General features: G+C 32.1%; 1 protein-coding gene across 1 annotated transcript in view; it reads left to right on the forward strand.

Annotated features, from left to right (window-relative positions):
• CSMD1 (CUB and Sushi multiple domains 1) overlaps positions 1 to 27,369 on the forward strand; it is a 2,669,009-nt gene that overhangs the window by 2,576,199 nt on the left and 65,441 nt on the right.

Consider the following 27,369-nt stretch of genomic DNA (forward strand, 5'->3'; position numbering starts at 1 on the left):
GTCTTTCAGCTTCAAGGCCAACTGTCTTTCCACCTATACCACACTGCTACTTATCAGTAGTATTTTGAATTTATTACTTTCTGAACCTCAATTTCAGAGTACTTTAGAACGTGTCTGTTCTTCCAGAACTCACAAGTTTTGTAGTATGGTGTTGCCTGTTTCAGAGGCAACCTGCCTCTCCTGTTTTGTTGCCACAATAAATTGATTTGTAAAATTTGTTGATCCAGAATTTGCACAGTTATTTCTTACAGTTGTTGTAGAATTATAGAATCACAGGCCTTAGACCTAGAAGAGAACTTAGAGATTATTTGATATTACTATTTCATCTTACAAATGAATAGTAGAGAGATGAAGCAATTTATTCAAGCTCACAGAAATAAGAAAACTGGTTTTGCTTCAAGGAAGGATGAATATAGATGACTTTAGATTCCTTGCAAGTATGCCATGTAAATGGTGGTTATTGAGGGAAGCTGATGAAAGGAAGCAATAGAAAGGTATTAAACTTCTTCAATTGAGGTACAGAGGTAAGAGAGTTCAGGGCAGGTACACACTGTAGAATTTGGGATGGATTATAAGAGGGCAGTATGAAAAGTATTTTGAAAAGGTGACATGATGCTACAGGGCAGTGAATGCCAGATTATAGAATTCGAACTTAATTAGGTAAATAATAGAAAGCCACTAGATTGTTTTTAGCAGAGGATTAATAGCTAGAAGGGGCTATAGAACTAGTGGCAGGAAGATTCATTTTCATGATTTCATAGTAATCTAAACTCATATAATGAGAACCTTTTATTAGATATTGTGAAAACACAAAGAAGATGAATTCAAGAAAGAGATTGTATTTTTCTATTTACCAAATATGTCAAGTAAATAAAACCAAACAAACTCATGAACTTTTCTACTTTTCCATATGCTTTTTCTCCCCTTTTATTATCAAACCATCATCACTACTACCAACAATTGGACTGAAAAGTTCAGATGGGGTTTCTTCTCTTGAACACTTGAAATTTAAAGAATATTCCAGTGAAGGACCTACTTTTACAATATAGTAGACCTATTTGGTAATGCATAAGTTTTCTATGCAGCATCTATGCAAGAGTGAATTATACCATATGTTCATTTTGTGCTATAATATTTATTTATTTTAATATATTTTTATTGGCATGATTACACATACAAGTTTAATAAAATAAAATTTCCATAATATATATTTATATTTTGGGCATTATTATTTGTTAAATTTCATAAATATTACTGAAATTAATTTTGTTGCATAAATAAGAGGGATATTAAAAAGTGTACCTCTCTGAGTATCAAATACTTTAGTTTTATTACTGATTTTATGACTCAGTGAATAGATATTCATTGGTTCAAGGAAATCCCCTCTGTTTTTTTCTTTTTTTCACATCCCTAATAAGTAGTACAATTGCTGGCATGTATTAAGTATTTAATAAATGCTTGTATTACTTACTTTACAAATGAAGTTCAGCAATTTATTTTACAATTTAGAATCTTAGGAAGTTTCCTGGAACACTAACAAGATAAATAACTATAAAGCCACATTTCCAGTGCTTGTCAAGTGAACTCTAGTTTTCCTTTCTGTACTGCCTCTTGATCAATAAGAATCAGTGCTATCTATAGAAAGGGAGTAGTATTTGGTAAAATTCTTAAAGGATGAGTATATAGCATATATTCATAAAAAAAGAAAAAAAATAGTTATGCAGTGTGAAGTAAACCAAGCTACTGACATGCTTTTACAACTAACCAGTGGTCACTAACTTGAAGAATATATCCTGAAAAACAAAATGAAATTACTTCTATACAGCAACAAAAAAGAAAATAATTTAAGACTATTTCTACTCTACCTCCTCTACTCTCTGTACTTTGCCTATTTTTATCTGCAGCATTACCCTGAACAACAAATTATGGGTTATTTTAGAGTTTTTATAAACAGGTCTCTTACTAGAAGGCTTTTGCCCTCAATATGTTTATAAAATTGCAATTATAACAATTAACTCAAGTGCTAGAAATAGCTCCAATTTCCCAATAAAAGCAATCTGTAAACTACCTTGAAATAAGGTCACTGACCTAGTATTCCATGGTGTGAAGATGATCCACTCATAAGTCTAGACTTCTTAATAAATTCTTTGATATACTTCAAAGTTACATGACATTTTCAGCATATAGAATTTGATCTACATAGAATAAGAAAAAATGCATTATTTTAGAATACCCTATTATTTCAGATGTGGAAATGAACAAAATAAGATATAATATATGTAATTTCTAGGTATATTTTCCTACATAATAACTTATGTTATTATTAATCATTGGTATTTATAATAGTAAAAACATTACCTTCTTTTTGAAGGGGCAATTCTTTTGCATAAACCAAATACAGCTCAAAATGTTCAGAGATTGTCAAATAATAGATAGTATTTTCAAGTAATTCATATTAACACTATGCTCAACTTTGGCACTTATATACTATATTATATATATGTTAAGTATGTATGTGTATATATATTTATATATATATGTATATATATATACATATATATATATATATATATATATATATATATATATATATATATATATATATATATATATATATATATATACAAATCTATAAAATATTGAAAACATTGAAGTAGAATTAAAAAAGACTTAGATGAAACCAAAATGATTTATTTGTTTTCTATAATATTTTTTATAAAAGACAAAGGAACATCAAAATGTTCCATATGTTTATGCCATAGATTTACACATTTTAGTTAAATATATACTGTATAATAATAGCAACAAGAAGTATTTATTAAATTCTTATTATGTGCCACAGATTTTGTTAAATTCAGGGAACAAAAATGCGACAAAAAAGGTTGATCCTACCTCAAGAAGTTTATATTCTAATAGGGGAAGATAGTATAAAAAAGTAGCTGATAAATTGTGGAAGGTACTATATAATGGTGAAGTCTAGAAAATGAAACAAGGTTGATCTAAGCCCTTCCTCAAAATGAAGGTCAAGGAAGAACTCATTCATAGGGAAAAGCGTTTCCAGGGATAGAAAGAAAAAGCTACTGAATGATGGTGGCAAAACCCAGATAGTGAAATAATTCTGTTCTTGGACTTTCTTCAAAAAAGAGGATCTAAACAATGATAGAAGAGTGCTTCAAGGAGGTAGCTGAGGCATGAGACTAAGTATTTTTATGTGCAAATTGCTTTTGAGGAAAATATTAATAATGATCTATAAACTTACACAATTTACAAAATGCTCCTATAATTTGCTCATATAATATGTACTCTGTCATATATAATTTATTAGGGAAAAAGCAAAAAAAAAATATACAAATCTTTGAAGCAGCTGGGGTAAAAGGAAAGTCTGCAAAAATTTAGATCAGCAAACGTTCAGCAACTTAGAATCTTAGTGATTTACCAAGAAGTTGTGACTTGTCCAAATTTATACTGAGTAAAACAAACAAACAAACAAACAAAAAGAAAAACAAAAACCTACCCAAAACTTCTAGTTTTACTAAGGACATAAAACATGAATCCTCAGAGGAATTTTTAATGAATTATTCCCATCTCATAGTCACATATAATTCACTGTGCTCAATTCCCAGTACCAAAATCCACAGCACAGTTTTCTCAAAAGAAAGAACATAAATTCCCCTTTTAGTCTTAAAATAGAAGATTAGAATCTATGCAGTCCAACTAGACCATCAAGTGCCACATTTAATTTAATGAAAATGCAGTTTCACTCTTGCTGTTAGTGTTAAAAGAAATGTCCTTCACTTAAAAGAAAGTGGAGGTAGGCTTCCTAAAATAAATAGATTTAAAAGACCTTTGGGAAGTCTTTGAGATTTTCAACCTGTTATTGCCATCTGCCTTGGTGTCATTAACCTAGTATGTAGTTCTTGAACGGAAACCGTTTTATAAATAGAAAATTCATACTTACCACTGTGGAGAGAGACCTGAAAACAGCCATACCAGCTCAGGTTGACATAACATTGGTAATTAATGCATCAGGGGAGAAAATGTACTTGTACTCTGACTGAGAAAATTGACATGAAAAAGCCAGACAAATAAAAAAGTAATATCTTACTCTTTTAAAATTTATTTAGTTTAAATATTTTTGACCATGGGGAGATACATCTCTGAGTGTATGTAAGCTACAATACTAGTACAAAACACATTTTTAAAAGTTTATTTTTTTAAAATATATTTCTTTATATGCTATGTTACAAAATTTTAGTTAGCTAGATAAATATGGATATTGATGTGTATTCTTATAAACAATTTTTAAAGTAAGATGTTTGATATGCAAGGTTTCTAGGTGTTTCATGAATACATGAAATAATCTGTTATTTCATCACCAGAGAAAAGTTTTCTCTACTTTTCTATTTATAAAATAGTAGATGAAATCTGTGGCAACTCTGAGGGAGGTATCTATTATTTGCCAAGGTTAAGTGACTTGCACAGGGTCATAAAGGTAAGCACTGTTAAATCTAGTTCGTTCTGACTCAATTTCATATTCTAGTCAGTATGTCACATAGAGCTTTAGAAGTTACTGGTATCACTTCAAAGAATCAATTAGTTATCTGGTCTGTATGACAACAACAGTCCATAGATTCATTTAATTATTTGATGAATGATTGAATTTTCTTGATACTAAAAGGCTACTTGCATAAAAGAAACTTGCATCACTTCTGAGGAAAATGACCATTTTGGGGGGAAAGGTTTTTTTTGGAAAGAAAATGTTTTTTTTTTTTAATTGTTTACATATAAATGCATGAATATGTATTTATTCATGTATTCATGCCTTGATCAATTAATCAAATTTTGTTAAATTACTAAGAGCCTAAAGCAAATAACTTTTTGGTATCCAGATAGCTCTTTCAGTTTTCTAGTACTATAAATCTTCTTCCTATTTTTAAAAATTTTTATGTGAACTTTTGGTCTTTCAAGAAAAGTTCAAATACTATTTTAAAAGCCTGTGCTAGATACTGAAAAGTATTTGTACTTAAAAGGGATCATGACTCTTCATAATTGTTATAGAAAATTTGGCTTTAAAAGAATATCTTCTGATGCTAATAATTGGCAGCCTATATGAGATTAGCAATTGGCCCACTGATGATGAAATATTGATAAAATTAGTGTCAAGGTCAGAGTGTCTATACTGAGTTAGAAATATAGGAGAATGAAAAAAAAAAAGCAATATGGCTATGGATCACTTTCTATGTGAAGAAAAGTGAAGAAATATGACAAATAAGGTTTAAGTGTGATTCCTGTTGATCCCAATGGTTCAGGAATTCTCAGAATAGGCTATTTGATCTTGGGTTTGTGGAATGATGAAGGGCAGATGAGACGCAGTTCTATAGGAAGTCATTATTTGTCTGTAAAACTAGCCAGAGTGATTTGGATACAAGTCCTCAATCCCAGTATCATTCCTGTGAAGTAAAGGGGAAGAAGGGAGATGATAATGAAGCCTTGACAGATTCAAATGTCTGATTGTCCTAGATCTGTTCCCTAGAAGTTTCTTCATGGCAAATGAGAATGTCACAGGAAATCCAAACAGATACAGAGCCAGAATGTGAAGAAGTATGGGAAAGAAGAGGGTAGGACTATTGTTTAGTAAGCCTTATCTTTTTTTTTTTTTTAATAAATAGTTTAAATATTTTTATTTTAACCTGCAACTCTAGGATGCTCAAGTTATTATGATTACTAAACAATGGATCAACAAGTAGCTATGCTCTTGTACTTTAAATTCAAGAGCAGAATTTGTTAGCGAGTTTTCATTATCATTCCCTCATTAGCCTATAACTGGTATTTATTAAGACTGTTAAAAAGGGTTGATGCTAAGCAAAAACGCGTTTAAGAACTGCCCAAGAATGTGGAATCTATTAGGGGATAAAATTGTGTAAAATGTTACAAGTCCTCATTGAGCTGGCTTCTACTCTTTTACACAAAATTACGGCCTTATTCTTTCAATTCAATTAAAGGAATATCTATGACATCTAATATTGTTTACTACATATAAGCTACTGTTTTAGTAGTTATGCATACAAAGACAAATGAAAAAAGCTCTCTTGCTCTTGTCAGGAGGGAACATAAGATACATACAATTTCCTCTGGGATAAGTGAGAAGTTAAATAAAGGTGAGAACTGGGAGGATCTGGAGAGGCTTCATGAAGGAAGTGATAACATGAACTGAGATTTGAAGAGGCTTGAGACAGCATGTTTCCTTTTCCTCCCTTGTGATTCTACTCTTTAATTATGGATCTGTTTTTGAAGCTTTCTTTTTTTAGTCACAATAAGGCTACAGAAAAAAAAAAGTTAATTCTATTCAAGCAAAGTTTCTTCAGAAGAGTAGAACTATCACTACTATACACCTATTATTTAAATGTTATTTTTGTCCTGCTTAGTTCATCATCACACTAGCTTATAGAATATCATCTCTCTGTTCTATGGATTATAATAAAAGGTGTTGATCCTTCTTCATCCCCTTTTCACATAAGGTAATGAATATAATCACTTTGAAGTTAGACATCCTTTATTGTTTATATTTTCCCTATGGTAGGTAATACATTGCAACAGTATAGGTTTAATAAATATTATGCAATGAATGAATGAATGAATCAGGATATACCCATAATTATACAAATATGTATAGACATTGTTTATGCCCACATATACATATATTTATAACAACATTAAGCATGTCTATCATTCAGACATATGAATATGATGATGATATTAGCTAGAATTTATATAATACTTTAAATGGAGTATGTGTCTATAATTATACTAATATATATGTATTACATGTACATGCCTATATATATATTTCTATATATATATGTATATATATATATAAATGTGTGTATGTGTATATATGACCCACACACATATATATATATATATACATGCACATTTGTGCTTGTATGTGTGCTTCTTTCAGTGTTTACATTATTATTATTATTATTATTATTATTATTATTATTATTATTATTATTATTATTATTTTGCTGAGGCACTTGGGGTTAAGTAACTTGCCCAGGGTCACATAGCCAGAAAGTATTAAATGTCTGAGGTCAGATATGAACTCAAGTCCTCCTAACTTCAGGGATGGTGCTCTATCCACTGCACCAACTAGCTGTCTCCAATGTTTATTTTTAAAAATGACTTTTAATTTTTTCCTACTTACATTTCAAGAAAAATTTTAGCATTCAATCTTACAAGATTCTGAGTTTCAAACTTTTTTCCCTCCTTCCCTCCTTCTCCCTTTTCTCCCTCTTCTTAAGTTAGTAGATATTTTACATTTTTTATGCTTCTCTTGGGTCTTGATATTGGAAATCAGATTTTTTATTTAGTTCTGGTCTTCTCTATATGAAAGCTTGAAATCCTTTTATTTTATTGAATGACCATATTCCTGCCCTTGGTATACTATGCTTAATTTTGCCATGCAAGTGATTCTTGGTTTTAGTCTTCCCTTCTTTGACTTATGGAATATCATGTTCCATTGCCTCTGCTCTTTTAATTTTGCAACTACAAAGTCCTGTATTATCCTAATTGTGATTCCCTGATATTTTAAATGTTTTTTTTTTTCCAAGCCACTTGTAGTATTGTTTCCTTGACCTTATACTTCTGAAATTTAGCTATAATCTTCCTTGGAGTTTTTATTTAAGGATCTCATTCCTGAGGTGACCAATAAATATCTTAAATGCCTATTTTGTTTTTTGGTTCCAGGACATCAAAACAGTTTTTCTTGATAATTTGTTGAAAGATACTTCCAGATCTTCCTTTATTTGAATATCAAAAATATTTTATCAAATAAAATATGCAACATTGCACAAAGGCAATGCAGACAACATAGAAGTAGATGACATCTTTTTTTGTATGCTTATTCACTTGTGTGATTTTTTTTTTTATAAAAGATTTTATTTTCAAATTGATACATCTGGATAATTTTTTAACATTGATACTTGCAAAACTTTGTGTTCCAAATTTCCCCCTTTCCTCCTATCCCCTCCCCTACATGGCAAATAATCCAATATATGTTAGGCATATTAAAATATGTGTTAAATCCAATATATGAATACATATTTATACAATTATCTTGCTGCATAAGAAAAATCAGATCAAAAAGGGAAAAAATAAGAAAGAAACCAAAATTCAAGCAAACAACAAGAAAAAGAATGAAAATACTATATTGTGATCCACACTCAGTTCCCACAGTCCTCTCTCTGGCTAACTCTCTTCAAAAGTTCATTGAAACTGGCCTCAATCATTTCATAGTTAGAAAGAGTCATATCCATCAAAATTGCAGATTTTCCTTTTGATTATGGCTTTTAGATACTCCAATGATTCTGATATTATCCCCTCCAGATTTATTTTCCAAATCATTGGGTTTTCCCTGATGAGGTTATTTTACACATTTTTCATTCTTTTGATTTTGTTTGCTTGATTCTTGATATTTTGTAAAATCATTAGCTTTCACTTGCTCAGTTCTAACATTTAGGTGATGTTTTTCTTAATTAGCTTTTGTGCTTTCATTTTCTTTTGGCCAATTGTACTTTTAAGTAGTTATTGTCCTAAATGAATTTTTATATCTCCTTTTCCATTTGACTAATTCTGCTTTTTAAGCAGTTGCCTTCTTTTTCCAAGTTGCTAATATTCTTTTCTTAATTGTCCTTCATCACTCATGTTTTTTTTCCAATTTTTCTTCTACCTCTCTTTTATTATTTTTAATTTCTTATTTGAGCTCTTTCATGAGTTCTTTTTGGACTTGAGATCACTTCCCATTCATTTTTCCTTGGAGTTTTACCCAGAGATATTTTGACTTAATTATTCTGAATTTGTATCTTGATCTCCATCACCATAACAATTTTCTCTCATCAGATTATTTTTATTGATTTATTATTCATACTTTGTAACTTTTTCTTTTCTTTTAAATTTGAGCTCTGTTTCCAGGGTAGAAGGAATATTGTCTCAGGCTTTTTATCCTAAGGACTGCAGGGATAGAGTTGGAAGTGCTGCTAGAGGCTATAGGGATCTGGCAACTTACCTGGTGCTGTTGATGGTGGTACCTGCCATGTGCAGAGGCCCAGTACAGTGCTGAGACCCAGGCAACACCAAAACATGGTATTCTGGCAGTTAAAAGGTGTCTTATCTGTCCAGAGCTGTGTCAGTGTATGTGGTATTCTGGCCTTTGGAGGGGTTACAACAAAGCAATCAGTATTTCCTCTAGTTATGCAAAGGTACATGAGAGGTCCAGGTGTTATGTATATTAGTGGTATTAAGTATGCCTGTCATTCAGATATGCTAATGATGCTAAGGATGACAACAATGATTACTAGCATTTATAGAACACTTTAAAGTTTGTAAAGTGCTTTTCATGTCATCTCATTTGATACAAAACACTAATTTTTTTTCTATCATAAGAGAAATGGATTGAATTAATACCCAGTCATTCATGGCTTGTATATATGTGATATTGTAACATTTGACCGATGTCAATTTATTTTTATTCCATTCTTAAAAAGAGTAGGTATCTAATAAATGTTGCTTTATATTGAGCCATGTTTCCTTTCTCCATGTTAAATAAAGAATTCTCTTTCCAGATAGAATAAATTCATGTTCACAATATTACCAATACAATTATGAGTTAAGGCACAGTATCCAAGAATAACTTTCTTTTGTCATCAAATGCTATAAAATATATAAACATGAATATATTTTGACATTTTTTATTAGTCTGCACAATATTTTAAAGGAATATAGATTCACAAACTTGCAAAAAATTTTCCAGTGGTTATAGTTGCAATTCAATTTGTTATTGTTCAACATGCTCAGAATCTCATTCTACTTAGCTTCCACCTTTCATATAATTTTAACACCTACACAATTTTGTCTGTCATAGGACATATTCAACTAAAAGCCATTAGTAGTACAATTTTAGAAATGTTTCACATTGGACAGGTGCCCACCCAGTGTTTTGATAAAAACGTTTTAACCATGCATAACATTATCATTGAGTAGACGAAAATTTCTTTCAAATTCTGATGATCAGTCTAACAACCAGAATTCTTTGTATGGGGCAAGTCCTTATAGCCAATAGCAAATGAGCTTGCAAGTGACTGGTACTGCTAAAATAAAGCTAAAACAAATTAAGGATGGGTAACACTATTGGAGATCAAACTATTCATTTATGACCAGGATATATTTTATTATTCTCAGAGTCTATGATTTTAGGAAGTTCTTTTAAAGTATACTAGTATGGGAAAATCAGAAATCTCAGATCTCGGAAATGAAGTATGTTTTTCTTTGGGCCTTTCAAAAATATACTGTCACACCCACACCCACACACAATAACAAATGAGAGACATATTTTTTTTTTCATTTCTATCTGTGTTATTTTTAGTCTAATCCCTTTCTTCAAAGTACTGATACACATTTTCATACATGCTGTAAAAATGAATGAAAATAAAACAATTTATATTCCTTTTGATATCAAATTATGCCAACCTTCCTGAGAAAAATTGACTCCAACATAGACGACACTAGGGGCTTTTTTTCTTATGCTTACATCCATCTGCTTAAAAAATAAATCTTCTTTAAAAAAAAAAAGAAAAAATAACTACTAATTTGAAATTATCAGGCAAACTGAGATCAGTTCAATAGAATGTTGTTTGATTTTTTTTCAAGATGCTGTGGCACTGTATAGACACAGCTAAAGTTTGCATTTCTTTATTGTAAGGAATGTAGACCTAGATGATAATAATATGTATTTTAAAATAAGTACTAGTGAAAGCAAAGAATAATGTGATTTAATATACTTCTTCTTTGGAAGGAGATTAATATAGTTTATTACTGGGTTAATATGAACTTTTTATTTTGACTTGATTAACTGATTTATATAGTTCTTAGACAATGGAAAATCTTTCTCCGGTAGATCATAGTTCTAGCAAGTCAAAGCTATGACTTCATAAAGCTGTGGAGATACAGATCTATACAATTCAATACAGATCTGTACAATTGAAATAGCACTGGAGGAATGGAAAGCAGGAAATGTGTTGTTACTTATGCCCTGCATGTAGATTTTTTTGTTCTCACATTTAAAGAAATGTATGAATAGTTGAGTATACTTCTTGGTGTTGTGTAGGGAAAAAAATCTAACAGTTCCATCCAATCCAATTTTATATAAGCATAGTGTTGCAGTTGAATCAGGAATGATCACTTTAAATTGTTTCAGTCACTTACTAGATGTGTGACTTTTTTTTCTCAATCAACAAGCATTTATGTTTATTTTTTCAAGCTATCCAAATTAGGTTTTATTAATAAAACAGGTAAAAACTTTTATTAATACTCACATAAAGCTGCAGATGAAGCTGAAAAAAGCAAGGCTCTATTTTAAAAACAAAATGCATCAAACACAATTGCTTTGGTTCTTCTGCCTATTTACTTGGAATTGTCAGTATTTCTTCTCATCTACAAAATGCAAACCCTCAAAACCAAGAATTTTGCATTCAGTTAAACTGCTTTGACAAACGTTAGTATATGCCAAGCACTCTACCAAAGATTGGAGAAAAAAATAAGAATATTTCCATAGCTACACATATATAATCTCTCTATATAAAATACACACAGACTAGTCTTAGGAGGAAAAGCTCTAGCAGCTGGGAAGTGCTCCCTGTAGGAAAAGATTCTTGAATTTAATCTTAAAATAAGAACTCTAAGAAATGCATGTTAGGAAGCAGAGAATTCCACCTATTGGGAGGAGTCACTGCAAAGGAAGAGATGGGAGATAAAACATCTTGTGTGAACAACTGTAAGTAGGCCAGTGTGAACAGACCAAAGACCATAAGGAAGGGATTAATGTACAAGAAGATAAGAAAGATGAAAAGTTAGCTCGTTGACTGTGATAGAAGTCACACATTTACTAAGTGACTGACACTTCAAAGTGATCTGTACTTATCTGTAACATTGTGCTTCTTTGGATTTGGATAATTTGGAACTATTATAACTTTCCCTGCATACCACCAAGGAATACAAAGCTATTCACATGATTTTTGGAATGGAAGAACAGAATCTGAAGAACTTGAAATGTCAAACAGAGTTTAGGTATAATCCTGAAAGTAATAGGGAGCCACTGGAGCTTGCTAAGTCTAGGTCCATGATATAATCAGAAATTTACTCTAGAAAAATCACTTTGGCAGAAATATAGAGGATAGATTGGAGTTGAGAGACATGACACATAGAGTTAATAATATAATAATAATAAAAATAATAAGAATACTAAAAAGTAGCATTTATATAGTATCTACTAAAGTGCCTCTATTTACAATATTGCTTTTTTTACTCTGGAGTTTTTGAATGCATTTTTCTTTATTTCCCATTTCCCACCTAAAATACTATTCTTTCTTAGTACTCCCTGTTAGAATCATAGTTTACTTCAAGACTCAGATCAGATATACTTTCTACAGAAGACTTTTTGTGATTGTAGCATTCCCAAATTCTTTAGTGTTTTTTTTCTATATATTTAGTATTTATTTATCTGAGTATATATTGCTTCTTTTAGTAGAATACAAGCATCTTGCTTTTTGTCTTTATATAGGTAACTCCTGCCACAGTGCCTGGAAGGTGATAGATACCTAGTAAGTGGCAGTTTGAATTGAATGGAATAATAGGCATTTAGTAAACAGTATAAAATTTAAATATATAAATATGTATTGATAACTTCCCTTCAAGAAACATTCCTAAATACATTTAATCATTTTTCTTATTCTCCCCAGATCTTTTTAGTGGGATAAAGCGGGAAAAGAAAGAAGGAAAATAAATATTATTTGATGCCCTGACAAGTTCCAAGTGCAACTGAATGACTAGATTAAAATTTTTCATTGATGAATGGTTCCTTATCTCCATATTGAAAGACACACCCATTTATTTATATATGTGTATATATATATTTCCTGCCTCACATTACATTTTTAGAACTTGTTAAAGAAAAGAGAGAACATGTTTTAAGGGGGAATACGTTTTAACATGTTTTAAGAGGGGAAAATCAGTTTTCATCTTTTTTTTAAAACCAAGAAATCTATGACATCATATTTTGTGTGTGTGGGTGTGTGTGTGTGTGTGTGTGTGTGTGTATGTGTGTATGAATGCTTACTTCATATTAAAGCAATATATATTAAAACGTAGGTAGGTCATCATTGTCATCAGGACAAACTAAAACATTTTTCTGTCTTTCTCTCAACAGAGTAAATTGTGAGAATGCCAGAAGTCATTTCCCATGTTGCCATTGAAAGCTGTAATTGAGCAAAGGCAATCTCTTTCTCTTCTCTTAGATTGATTTATAAGTGGATCCCTAAGGTGATAAACAATCAGGGGATTTCCTAAGTGTCTATGCCAGCCAATTCAGAATCTTTCTTAGAGAAAGGCCATTTCAAACCTCATCTCCTTTTCCACATAGATGTCTTCAGATCTAAAAATTCTAGGATAGGAAGTACAACAGCAAAGGATGAATTATAAATACCTTTCATTTTGGAACACAGTTGAAAGACTTGTCTAAAAAAAAATTATAAGTCCATGACATCCATGTGACATAACACATATATATGTGTACATATATATGTATATATATGTATATATGTATATGTGTGTGTGAATAGCACATGCATAAATCATAGTTAGAAAGCATATTTTTAACAAGTGAAACTATGAAGTTTAAAATCAAACTTCAGGAATCTTCTTCCGCCCCACCTCCATATAATTAATATTGAAAGTACAATAGAAAGTGTGCTTATATTATAACAGGAACATATATTAGGTCAACAGAATTACTAACAGCTAATGAATATAGAAATACAATTTAAAGCCTAGTATCTGCTGTTAAATTATTGACATTAAATTATGGATAGTTTTGAATGTGAAACTCTATTCTTACTTTGTTTGGACATGATATACTTAGTGTAGAGTAAGAAAATCTAGTTTCTAGGCACATTTCTGCCATTCACTGGTTGTGTGACTTGTGGCAATTCCCACAAGTACTCTAATGTTCAAATTTCTCATTTGTAAGAGAACACTGGGCTCTTGCAAATGTGTTTCAGGTCTAAAATGTCCATGATTATATGAATAACTTACTCGTCTAAATCAGAAGTTTAAGTTTTTCTTAAGTTTTTTTTTTTCTTTTTTGATGTTTGCAAATGAACATGGAATGTTCATGGCATGAACAAGAATGAAAAGGAAATAAAAACAAATTTGTGTGCCAAATGCTGTAGAAGCACTAGGAATAAAAATAGGCAAAAACAAAACAGAGCTATTTCTGCTCAAGCAGCTCACACTCTAATTGGGGAGACAATATAACATCTATAAAATATTTCGCCTGTAAGGCAGATGGGAAATCCCAGAAGTTCTAAAAGTACAAAGCAAGGGCATATGACAAGACCCAGAAACCTTAGAATACTGAGCTAATTATCTACAATTATTGCATGATATCATTTATATGGTTATTCTCCCTGCCAATGCAGATCTTCACTTTAATTTTTTTTTCTCAGGTGACACTGATGAAATACCTTTATGAATTTAGCTATGCTGGCCTTATAAACATTGAAATAATTTTGTTTTGTAGGAAGTTCCAAAGCTTATATTTCATTAGCATAATCTTTTAAAAAATAATAATAGCTTTTTATTTTTCAAAATCCATGCAAAGATAGTTTTCAACATTCATCATTGTGAAACCTTGTGTTCCAAATTTTTCTCCCTCTTTCCCCCCCACTTCTTCCCTCATATAGTATGTAATCCAATATAGGTTAAACATATACAATTCTTTTAAACATATTTCTGCATTTAGCAAGATGCACAAGAAAAACCAGATCAAAAGGGGGAAAATGTGAAAGAAAATAAGCAACAAAAAAAGTGAAAATACTGTGTTATGATCTACTTTCAGTCTTCATAGGACCTCTCTTTGGATGCAGATGGCTTTCTCCATCACAAATATATTGAAATTAGTCTAATTGGCATTTTTGTTGAAAAAAGCCAAGTCCATCAAAGTTGATCATCACATAATTTTGTTGCTGTGTACAATATTCTCTTGGTTCTATTCAACTTACTTAACATCAGTTCTTGTAAGTTTCTCCAGGCCTTTCTGAAATCATACTGCTAATTATTTCTTGTAGAACAATAATATTTCATAACATTAATCTACCATGACTTATTTAGCCATTCCCTAATTGATGGACATCTATTCAGTTTCTAGTTCCTTGCCACTAAAAAAAGGACTGCCCCAGACATTTTTGAAATGTGGGTCCTTTTCCTTCCTTTATGATCTCTTTGGGATAGCAATCCAGTGGATTCACTACTGGATCAAAGGGTATGCATAGTTTTATAGTCCTTTGGGAATAGTGCATAGATTTTTAAAAATAAATTGACATTAATATTAATGTCACTTTTCCTTTTTAAAATGGTATATTATATTGAAATATGATATATTCTTCCTGACCCACATTCTGATCATAATTAACATCTCATCAAATCTTCATGATCCCTTTGAAGTCAAGTTTGGCTTCTTACGTTAGGCCCTATGGTTTAATAATTTTATTAATCCCTGTTTATTATTATATGAATTTGGTATAAAATTATGAGGCCCTGAATTTTATTGTTGATTTTCTTCTTGGGTATGTTCTTTTCCCATTTAATATTGATCCTCTCTTCTGATATTCTGATATATGTTATACACATATGTATGTATAATGATATGATAATTTGCATTTAAAAAGCATTTTGGCTTTGAACAATGCTTTGCATAATACAATATTATTAATCATTGACATAAGTAAGAATATTATCTAATAGGTTTTTTGTGCCATTATACCTCACCTTGCCTCTTTTTCCAGTACAGACCTTTTCCCACCACTTAATGTCTTTTTCTTTAATATATTCATATCAGAGTCCATTTACAACCACACCTTTCATCCATGTGATACCTCCTTCTGTTTGGCCCAGTGACAGATACAGTTCTCAAGAGTTAAAGATTTCATTTTCCCATCTAGGGATGTAAACAATTTAACCCTTAAATAATATATATATATATTTTTTCCTCCTATTTTCCTTTCTTTCCTTCTCTTGAGCCCTGTGTTTAAAGATTAAATTTTCTGTTTAATTCTGACTTTTTCAATAGCAATTATTGAAAGTCTTTTTCTTCAGTGAAGATTCATTGCCTCCCCTGAGATATGATGCTGAGTCTCACTGGGTAGTTAATTCTTAGTTGTAACCCTGGGTCCTTCTCTTTCCATAATATGGTATTTCAGGCCCTCTAATCCTTTATTGTAGAAGCTGGCAAATCCTGACTGTTGCTCCTTGATATTTGAATTGTTTTTGTCTAGCAGTTTGCAGCATTTTTTCCTTAAGTTTGTAGCTCTGGCGTTTCACAACAATGTTTCTTGGAATTTTCCTTGTGAGATCTCTTTTCAAAGGTGATTAATGGATTCTTTCAATGACTATTTTCCTCTCTGAAATATTTACTTATTTTATTTATTTTTTTTTACTTATTTTTATTCACTTTCAATGGACATATTTCATCCTTAGCTAAAACTTGATCATTCCTCTATTTTTCTCATATAATGAATTCTTAGCCAGTAATTCAATTTCAGAATATTCCTTTCTCTTCTGAATACCTTTTTGAATAAGTAATAATGAAATACATTTATCATTATCATAGGATGCTATTTTGTTGTTAATTTTGTTATTTTTAAGGCAGCTTAGACGACAGAAAATAGAACACTGAACTTAAAAGCAGTAAACTGGAATTCAAATTTATTCCCAACACTTACAAGCTGAGAAACTATGGCTAAGTCATGTAATCATTCTTACACTCAGTTTTTTTTTTTCATCTGTAAAATAGGGACAGTAATAGTACCTGTCTACCAGGGTTATTGTGAGGATGAAGTAAAATTATATTTGTTACATGATTTTCAAACCTTGAAGTATTATATAAATAGTATTTATATAACTTGTATATATGTTGTTGCTGCTTTTTGTTTTTATTTTGTGTGTTTTTAGTGTCTGTGTGTGTGTGTGTGTGTGTGTGTGTGTGTGTGTGTGTGTGTGTGTGTGTTTCTAACTTTCCTGTAATGGTATCCCCATCTGAATCACCAGAGTTAGGCATGTTCTACAAGTTTTAAAGACTCTGTACTTTATCTCAGGTACATAGTCTCCAAGAATATTTGTTATTATTTATGCCAAGTCAACAAAACATACACCTTGGAAACACTTGCTAATAAGTCACCAATCACAATTATTCATAACTATATTCTGTGATTAATACTAGATAACCTCTCTCCATATGGAAACTTGGCATCAAGATAATCATTCCTTGTTAAAAAGATAATGCTTTCATCTAAGGTAGCCTAATTGTTCTATTAAAGTAAAATGCCTTATTCCTAACATTAAACAAATGCTCATTGTTCCCATTTCTTACCTTTCATTTCCTAGGTTATATTCTTCTGCCACATAAACTACAAACAATTCCTCTCTAATTCTTTATTTTTTAATTTGTAAATTGGACTTTATTCTGTGATAATTTTCTGATTTTATTTTATTTAGTATTTAATTTTCCCCAGTTAGATATTAAATTAATTTTAGTATTAATTTTAAAACTTTGAGTTCTAGATTCTCTCCCTTCCTCTCTCCTACCCCCCTCCTGCAATGAGAAGATAAGCAATTCTATATAGATTATACATGAATAGTCATGAAAATTTTTTCCACCATAGTCATGTTATACATAGGCAAAAAAATTTCATGAAAAAAAGTTTAAAAGCATGTTTCAATCTGTTTTCAGAACTCATCAATTCCTTTTATGGTTATGAATAGCATTTTTTTTATCATAAATCCTTCAGAGAAACCTTAGATCATTATATTACTATTAATAGTTTATGTCATTTAGAGATGATCATTTTATAATATTGCCATTTCTTTGTATGTAAATAGTACTACGTACTGGAAGTTTTTCCAGGTTTTTCTAAGAATATCCTGCTCATCATTTCTTATTGGACAATAATATTTCATTATAATCATATAGTGCAATTTGTTTAGACATTCTCCAAATAATGAGCATCCTTACAATTTCCAATTATTTGCCCCCATAAAAGAACTGCTATAAATATTTTTATTCACATAGGTTCTTTTCCTTCTTGTTTTTTATATATTTTTGAATACAGACTTACTAGTGTTATTCTTATGTCAATGGGTATGCATGGTTTTATAACCATTTTGGCAGAATTCTAAATTGCTCTCCAGAAAGGTTGAAGCTGTTCAACAACTGCAGTGGTGCATTAATATCTCATTTTTTTCCACAACCCCTCCAACATTTATCACTATCTTAACCTATTTTCTTAGACAGTATGATAGGTGTGAAGTGGAACCTCCGAGTTGTTTAAATTTGCATTTCTTTATCCAATAGTAGTTTAGAATATTTTTTTATGTCATAAACAGCTTTAATTACTTCATCTAAAAATTGTTCATATATTTTGATCATTCGTCAATTGGGGATTGGCTCCTCTTTTTACAAATCTGACTCATTTCTCTATATGTTTCACATATGAGTCCTTTTTAGAGAAATTTCCTTCAAATTTTACAGTTGCTATTGCTGTGTATTTTGTTTTTCTTATGTCTCTTCTCCTCTTGTTTGCCCTCCCTTCTATCACCCTTCTCTTATCTCTTTTCTGTCCTATTTTCCTGTAGATTAAACAGATTTCCATATCTAATTGATCTTATATGTTATTCCCTCTTTGAGCCAATTGTGATGAGAATAAAGTTCACTCAGTCCCTATTAACTTCCCCATTTTCCGTTGTGTAAAAAAGCTTTTTGTTTCCTCTATTGTATGAAATCATTCATTCATCCACCTTTCCTTTTTCTTTTCCCTTTCTCCCAGTACACACTTCTCTCACCCTATAATGTTTTTTTTTTCTTTCCAATTATTTATTTATTTTTTTTTTTTTTGCTAGTCCAGAGAAGCTTTATTCTGTGTAAACATTTGTATTATGCAAATGTGAAGCATTATTATTTGTTTTTTTTTATTATATATATATATATTATAATATAATCCCTTGTATTCATTTTTCCAAATTACCCCCCCTCCCTCTATTCCCTCCCCCCGACGACAGGCAATACCATACATTTTACATGTGTTACAATATAGTCTAAGTACAATACATGTGTGTGAATATCATTTTCTTGTTGCACAATAAACATTAGAATCCGAAGGTACATGCAACCTGGGCAGACAGATATTAGTGCTAACAATTTACATTCCCCTCCCAGTGTTTCTTCTCTGGGTGTATCTACCTCTGTCCATCATTGATCAACTGGAAGTGAGTTGGATCTTCTTTATGTTGAAGATTTCCACTTCCATCAGAATACATCCTCATACAGTATTGTTGTTGAAGTATACAGTGATCTTCTGGTTCTGCTCATTTCACTCAGCATCAGTTGATTTAAGTCTCTCCAACCCTCTCTGTATTCCTCCTGCTGGTCATTTCTTACCGAGCAATAATATTCCATAACTTTCATATACCACAATTTACCCAACCATTCTCCAACTGATGGACATCCATTCATCTTCCAGTTTCTAGCTACAACAAAAAGAGCTGCCACAAACATTTTGGCACATATATGTCTCTTTCCGCTCTTTAGTATTTCTTTGGGATATAATCCCAGTAGTAGCGCTGCTGGGTCAAAGGGTATGCACAGTTTGATAACTTTTTGGGCATAATTCCAGATTGCTCTCCAGAATGGCTGGATTCTTTCACAACTCCACCAGCAATGTATTAGTGTCCCAATTTCCCCACATCCCCTCCAACATTTGTCATTATTTGTTCCTGTCATCTTAGCCAATCTGACAGGTGTGTAGTGGTATCTCAGAGTGGTCTTAATTTGCATTTCTCTGATCAGTAGTGATTTGGAACACTCTTTCATGTAAGTGGATATAGTTTCAATTTCTTCCTCTGAGAATTGTCTGTTCATATCCTTTGACCATTTATCAATTGGAGAATGGTTCGGTTTCTTATAAATTATGGTCAGTTCTCTATATATTTTGGAAATGAGACCTTTGTCAGAACCTTTGTTTTTAAAAATATTTTCCCAATTTGTTACTTCCCTTCTAATCTTGTTTGCATTAGTATTATTTGTACAGAAACTTTTTAGTTTGATGTAATCAAAATCTTCTATTTTGTGATCAATAATGATCTCTAGTTCTCCTCTGGTCATAAATTCCTTCCTCCTCCACAAGTCTGAGAGGTAGATTATCCTCTCTTCCTCTAATCTATTTATTATCTCCCTCTTTATGCCTAAATCATGGACCCATTTTGATCTTATCTTGGTATATGGTGTTAAGTGTGGATCCATATCTAATTTCTGCCATACTAATTTCCATTTTTCCCAACAGTTTTTTCCGAATAATGAATTTTTATCCCTAATGTTGGAATCTTTGGGTTTGTCAAAGATTAGATTGCTATAGATGTACCCTTTTTTGTCCTTTGTATCTAATCTGTTCCACTGATCTACCGGTCTATTTCTTAGCCAATACCAAATGGTTTTGGTGACTGCTGCTATATAATATAGCTTTAGATCAGGTACACTTAGACCACCTTCCTCTGAGTTTTTTTTCATTAGTTCCCTTGCAATTCTTGACCTTTTATTCTTCCATATGAATTTTGTTGTTATTTTTTCTAGGTCATTAAAATAGTTTCTTGGGAGTCTGATTGGTATAGCACTAAATAAATAGATTAGTTTGGGGAGTATTGTCATCTTTATTATATTCGCTCGGTCTATCCAAGAGCACTGAATGTCTTTCCAATTATTTAAATCTGATTTTATTTTTGTGGCAAGTGTTTTGTAATTTTTCTCATATAATTCCTGAATTTTCTTTGGTAGATGGATTCCCAAATATTTTATACTCTCAACATTTGTTTGGAATGGAATTTCTCTTTGTATCTCTTGCTGTTGCATTTTGTTAGTGATATATAAAAATGCCGAGGATTTATGTGGATTTATTTTGTATCCTGCCACTTTGCTGAAATTTTGAATTATTTCTAGTAGCTTTTTAGCAGAGTCTTTGGGGTTCTCTAAGTATACCATCATGTCATCTGCAAAAAGTGATAGTTTAATTTCCTCATTTCCTACTCTAATTCCTTGAATCTCTTTCTCGGCTCTTATTGCCGAGGCTAGCGTTTCTAGTACTATATTGAATAGTAATGGTGATAGTGGGCAACCTTGTTTCACTCCTGATCTTACTGGGAAAGGTTGCAGTTTATTTCTATTGCATATTATGCTTACTGACGGTCTTAAATATATACTCCTGATTATTCTAAGGAATAGTCCATTTATTCCTATACTCTCAAGAGTTTTTAGTAGGAATGGATGTTGGATTTTGTCAAATGCTTTTTCTGCATCTATTGAGATGATCATGTGGTTCTTATTAATTTGATTATTAATGTGGTGAATTATATTAATAGTTTTCCTAATATTAAACCAGCCCTGCATTCCTGGAATAAATCCTACTTGATCATAGTGTATTATCTTGGAGATGATTTTCTGAAGTCTTTTTGCTAATATCTTATTTAAGATTTTAGCATCAATATTCATTAAGGAGATTGGTCTATAATTTTCTTTCTCAGTTTTCGATCTACCAGGTTTAGGTATCAGTACCATGTCTGTGTCATAAAAGGAATTTGGTAGGACTCCTTCATCCCCTATTTTTTCAAATAATTTATATAACATTGGGGCTAATTGTTCTTTAAATGTTTGGTAGAATTCACATGTGAATCCATCTGGCCCTGGGGATTTTTTCCTGGGGAGTTGATTAATAGCTTGTTCTATTTCTTTTTCTGAAATGGGACTATTTAAGCAATTTATCTCCTCCTCTGTTAATCTAGGGAGCCTATATTTTTGGAGGAAGTCATCCATTTCACTTAAGTTATCAAATTTATTGGCATAAAGTTGGGCAAAGTAACTCCTTATTATTTCTCTAATTTCCTCTTCATTGGTGGAAAGATCCCCCTTTTCATTTGTAAGACTATCAATTTGATTTTCCTCTTTCTTTTTTTTGATCAAATTTACCAAAGGTTTATCTATTTTATTGGCTTTTTCATAAAACCAACTCTTGGTTTTATTTATTAATTCAATAGTTTTTTTACTTTCAATTTTATTGATTTCTCCTTTTAATTTTTGTATTTCGAGTTTAATTTTTGGTTGGGGGTTTATAATTTGGTCTTTTTCTAGCCTTTTAAGTTGTAAGCCCAATTCGTTAATCTTCTCTTTCTCAATTTTCTTCAAATAAGCCTCTAAAGATATAAAATTTCCCCTTATTACCGCTTTAGCTGCATCCCAAAGATTTTGATATGATGTCTCATCATTATCATTATCTTGGGTGAAATTGTTAATTGTTTCTATAATTTGCTCTTTCACCCAGTCATTCTTTAAGATGAGATTATTCAGTTTCCAATTACTTTTTGGTCTATTTACCCCTAACTTTTTACTGAATGTAGCTTTTATTGCATTGTGATCTGAGAAGAAGGCATTTATTATTTCTGCCTTCCTACATTTAATTTTGAGATCTTTATGTCCTAGTATATGGTCAATTTTTGTATAGGATCCATGAACTGCTGAGAAGAAAGTATATTCCTTCCTATTGCCATTCAGTTTTCTCCAAAGGTCTATCATACCTAGTTTTTCTAATGTTCTATTTACTTTTTTAATTTCTTTCTTGTTTGTTTTGTGGTTTGATTTGTCTAAATCTGAGAGTGCAAGGTTGAGATCTCCCACTATTATAGTTTTACTGTCTATTTCTTCTTGCAGTTCTCTTAACTTTTCCTTTAGAAAGTTAGATGCTATACCACTTGGTGCATATATGTTTAGTATTGATATGGCTTCATTATTTATGCTACCTTTCAGCAGGATATAGTTTCCTTCCTTATCTTTTTTAACGAGATCTACTTCTGCTTTTGCTTGATCTGAAATAAGGATAGCTACCCCTGCTTTTTTGGCTTTACCTGAAGCATAATAGGCTCTGTTCCAACCTTTTACCTTTACTCTGTATGTATCTCCCTGCTTTAAGTGTGTTTCCTGTAGGCAACATATTGTAGGGTTCTGCTTTTTGATCCAATCTACTATCCGTCTCCGTTTGATGGGATCATTCATCCCATTTACATTTACAGTTAAAATTACTAATTCTGTATTTCCTGCCATCGTATTATCCCCAGATTATGCTTTTTTCCCTTGACCCCCCTGATCCCCCTCCCCGATATTTAATTTACAGACCCCCCTTGTGACGCGCAACCCTCCCTCTTTTTTTTTTTTTTTTAGGATCCCTCCCCCCTCCCTCCAAGTCCCTTCACTTATTCTCCTTTTCCTTTTCCCTTTTCCTCTCCCCCCTTTTAATGAGGTGAGAGAAAATTCTCTGAAAAACAAATATGTTAATTATTTACTCTTTGAGCCTCTTCTGATGAGAGTAAGATTCACACAATGATTCTCCCCCTCACTAAGTTCCCTCAGATATGGTGTATTTTCTATGTCTCTTCCTGGGATGTAGTTTCCCTCTTTTTATCACTCCTTCCCCTTTTTCTGAACCGACCTCCTTCCCTTTACTACACCCCCCTTTTTTTCTTTTATATCAGTAAAATCAAATTATCCTTGAGTATTTTTTATATACCCACAACAGAGTTACAGTTCTCAAGGGTTCTGTGTACCTTTTTCTGTTTCTCTTCAGTCTTGTGGATGTAGATCAAATTTTTTGTTTAAGTCTGGTTTTTTTCTTAGAAACATATAGAATTCCTCTGTTTCATTGAATGACCATCTTCTTCCATGGAAAAAGATGCTAAACTTAGCTGGGTAGTTCATTCTTGGTTGCAGTCCTTGATCTTTTGCCTTACGGAATATCAGGTTCCAGGCCCTTCTATCTTTTAATGTGGAGGCAGCCAGATCTTGGGTGACCCTTATTGTGGCACCTTGGTATTTAAATTGTTTTTTTCTAGCTGCTTGCAGGATTTTCTCCTTTGTGTGGTAATTCTGCAGCTTAGCCACAATATTCCGTGGTGTTCTTTTTTTAGGGTCTATTTCAGAAGGAGTTCGATGAATTCTTTCCACATCTACTTTCCCTTCTGTTTCTATTATCTCTGGACAGTTCTCTTTGATAATTTCCTGTAAAATAGAATCTAGGCTCTTTTTTTGGTCATAGTTTTCTGGAAGTCCAATAATCCGCAGATTATCTCTCCTAGATCTATTTTCCAGGTCTATAGATTTTCCCAGTAAGTATTTGACGTTGTTCTCCAGCTTCTCATTTTTTTTGTTTTGTTTGACCGATTCTTGGGTTCTCTGTGAATCATTCATTTCTATTTGTTCCATCCTGACTTTTAAGGAGTTATTTTCTTCTTTCACAGTTTTTAGTTCTTTTTGTAAATGCCCAATTTCGTTTTTAAATGAATTATTTTGCTCTATTGAATTTTTTTCCATTTCCCTAATTTTTTTTTTTGAGAATTATTTTCTTTTTCCAATTCAGAAATTCTATTTTCTTGAGACTTTTTTATCTTTTCCAATTCAGAAATCCTACTTTCCTGTGTTTTTTTAACCTTTTCTAATTCACTAATTTTGTTTCCCTGCATCTCCTGTGAATTCTTTATTTTTTCCAACTCCAATTTCAGGACGTTGTTATTCTCTATCATAACTTCCCTTTCTTTTCCCCATTTTTCTTCGATCTCCCTCAATTTTTTAAGAGCTTCTTCTAGGAGAGAGTTATGTGATGGGGGGCAGGAATCGTTTCCCCTTTAGGTTGTTATCTTCTGAATCTTTGCTGTTAATTTCCTCGGGGTTGGATACCCGCTCTTTCTCTGTATAGAAGGAATCTATAGTTTTTCTAGCTTTTTTGCTCATACTTAAAAAATGTTTTGGGGTCTGTCCCTGGGGTAGGAAATTATTTACTTCTTTACCAGCTTCCTCCCAGACTGGATGGATGCAGCGGCCCCTGCGCCTGCGCTAAGAGAGAGCTCTGGGAGAGAGTTCCCCACCCCCTCCCTGGAAGTGCCTCAGAGGTGATTAGCACTACTGTGCTTTGAGGGCGTAGAATAGTGAAGACTGCAGGAAGCCCAGCCTATGTGTCCGGGTGGGGAGTGGATGTCTGCAGCAGGTGACGTGAGAAGCCCCTGCGCTCAAACTGGAAGTGTCTGCCAGAAACTGCGGTCCCTAGTTCAAAGGTTCCGCTTCTCTGGGACTTCCTGGAGCTGAGTTCCACTCCCTCCAGCTAAGCTAGGCAGTGTGTGTTGCCTTGGGCCGTATCCAACCACTTGTCAGTCTCTTAACTATTCTCAGGTGGTAGCTGAGGCCACACCCCCTGGTGCCGATTCTCTGCTGAGTCACCCCCCAGGATCGGGGAAAATCTAATCTGAGTTTTAAAATATTTTGGCTTTCTCTTCTGAACTGCTAAATAAATAGCAGAGAAGAGCTAACAGCCTGTGCCAGATTCCTTTACCTCAGTGGCTTCTCTGATCCCAGAGCCCTTCCCAGCGCAATGGGTGCAGTGTGCCCCTACCCCACCGTCTGTGCTGGTCTTTCTTATTCCTCCCCTGAGAACTGACCTTTCCTGTTGAAACTCCAGATTCTCTTCAGCTGGTAAGTCGTGCTTCCAGTCCTTGTGGATTCTATCAGTCCTGAGCTAATTTTGAGACTTAATTTATCTAATTGGTTGTGAGGGAGTGAGGACGTTCACTGAGTTGTGTGTTTCTTCTCCGCCATCTTGGCTCCGCCCCCTATAATGTTTTTTTTTAAGATACCATCACTTCACATTAAACTCATATACTTATCCCCTCTTTTTATATATACTCCTAGCTGTCCTAATAATGAAAAATTCTTATGAGTTACAAGTATTATCTTCACATATAGGAATATAACCGTTTAAACCTTATTTAATCCCTCTTTGTTTCCCTTTCTTGTTTCCTTTTTTAATGTTTCTCTTGAGTTTTGTATTTTTAAAAATTGTATTTATTGCACTAAATACAAAATATAAAAACATTAAAAGAGAAAAACACAGAAAATAAGAAATAAAACAAAGCAAAATAGAATGAAACATTGTCATGTGTCCAGAAGAATATCAGGAAGGATTCAAAATATTTACTTAAAATTTCCATTTCAAGAAAACATATGATAAAAGAAGAAATTATAATCATCTTTTCTTTGCTTCCTTGTAGGTTGCTCTTTTGTTCTCTGCTCCACATTTTAAAAATGTTATTGTTTTACCCCCTTTCATCTTCTCTACCTCTCCCAAACATGGTACAATTAAACACAGATATATTTATATATACATTATAGATATACACATATACACATATACACACACATTTACCCATATACAAAAATTCCTCTAAAACAATATTAGTATGTCTAACATAAATGTAGATTTCTCTCTTGATCAAATCTTTAAGTTTGACTTTGTCTAAGATCAATGATTGCTAGCTATAGTGTTTTCTAATAGTCTACTCCTCATCAGTGTTGTAATGTTTGTGTATATCTTTTTTTTCTCTCTATCCCTGCTAACTTTTTTACTTTAATTCTTCTTCTTCTTACCCTCCATGAATCTACTCCCCCCCTTCCTCACTATGGATACTTTCCTTGTCTTCTTCCCTAACTCTTTGCTTTCCATAATTTCCATCCTTCCTCCTTTATTTCTTTATAGATTTTTAGAGGATTCTATAGCCTTCATGGTATGAGTCATGTATTTTAAATTAAATTTCTTATTTTGTTTAGTCTTTTCATCAAGAATTCTTGAAGTCCTCTATTTTATTGAATATCTTTTATAAATTATACTCAGTTTTGTTGAGTAGGTGACTCTTAGTTGTAGTATTAGATCCTTTGTTCTCTGGAATATCATATTCTAATTTCTCTAATCATTTTATGGAAGAGCTGCTAAATCATGTTTTGTCCTGACTGTAGTTTCATGATATTAAACTGTTTATGGCTGCTTACAATACTTGTTTTTTGAGCTGGGAACTCTGAAATTTAGTTATAATATTCCTGAGATATTTCATTTGGGGATCTCTTTCAGGAGTTGATCAGTGTATTCCTTCCATTTCTATTTTACCCTCTGGGTCAGGCATATCAGGACAATTTTCCTTGATAATTTCTTGAAAGATGATGTGTAAGCTTTTCTTTTGATTGTGGCTTCTAGGTAATCCAATAATTTTTAAATTATCCCTCTTGATTTTATTTTCCAAGTCAGTTGTGTTTTCAATGAGTTATTTCATATTGTCTTCTATTTTCCCCCATTCTTTGTTTTGTTTTATTGTTTCTTGATTTTTCATGCAATTTTTCTTTTTAAGAAATTA

Source organism: Sminthopsis crassicaudata, chromosome 2, assembly GCF_048593235.1.
Source record: "Sminthopsis crassicaudata isolate SCR6 chromosome 2, ASM4859323v1, whole genome shotgun sequence".
In the NCBI taxonomy this organism is placed as follows: domain Eukaryota; kingdom Metazoa; phylum Chordata; class Mammalia; order Dasyuromorphia; family Dasyuridae; genus Sminthopsis; species Sminthopsis crassicaudata.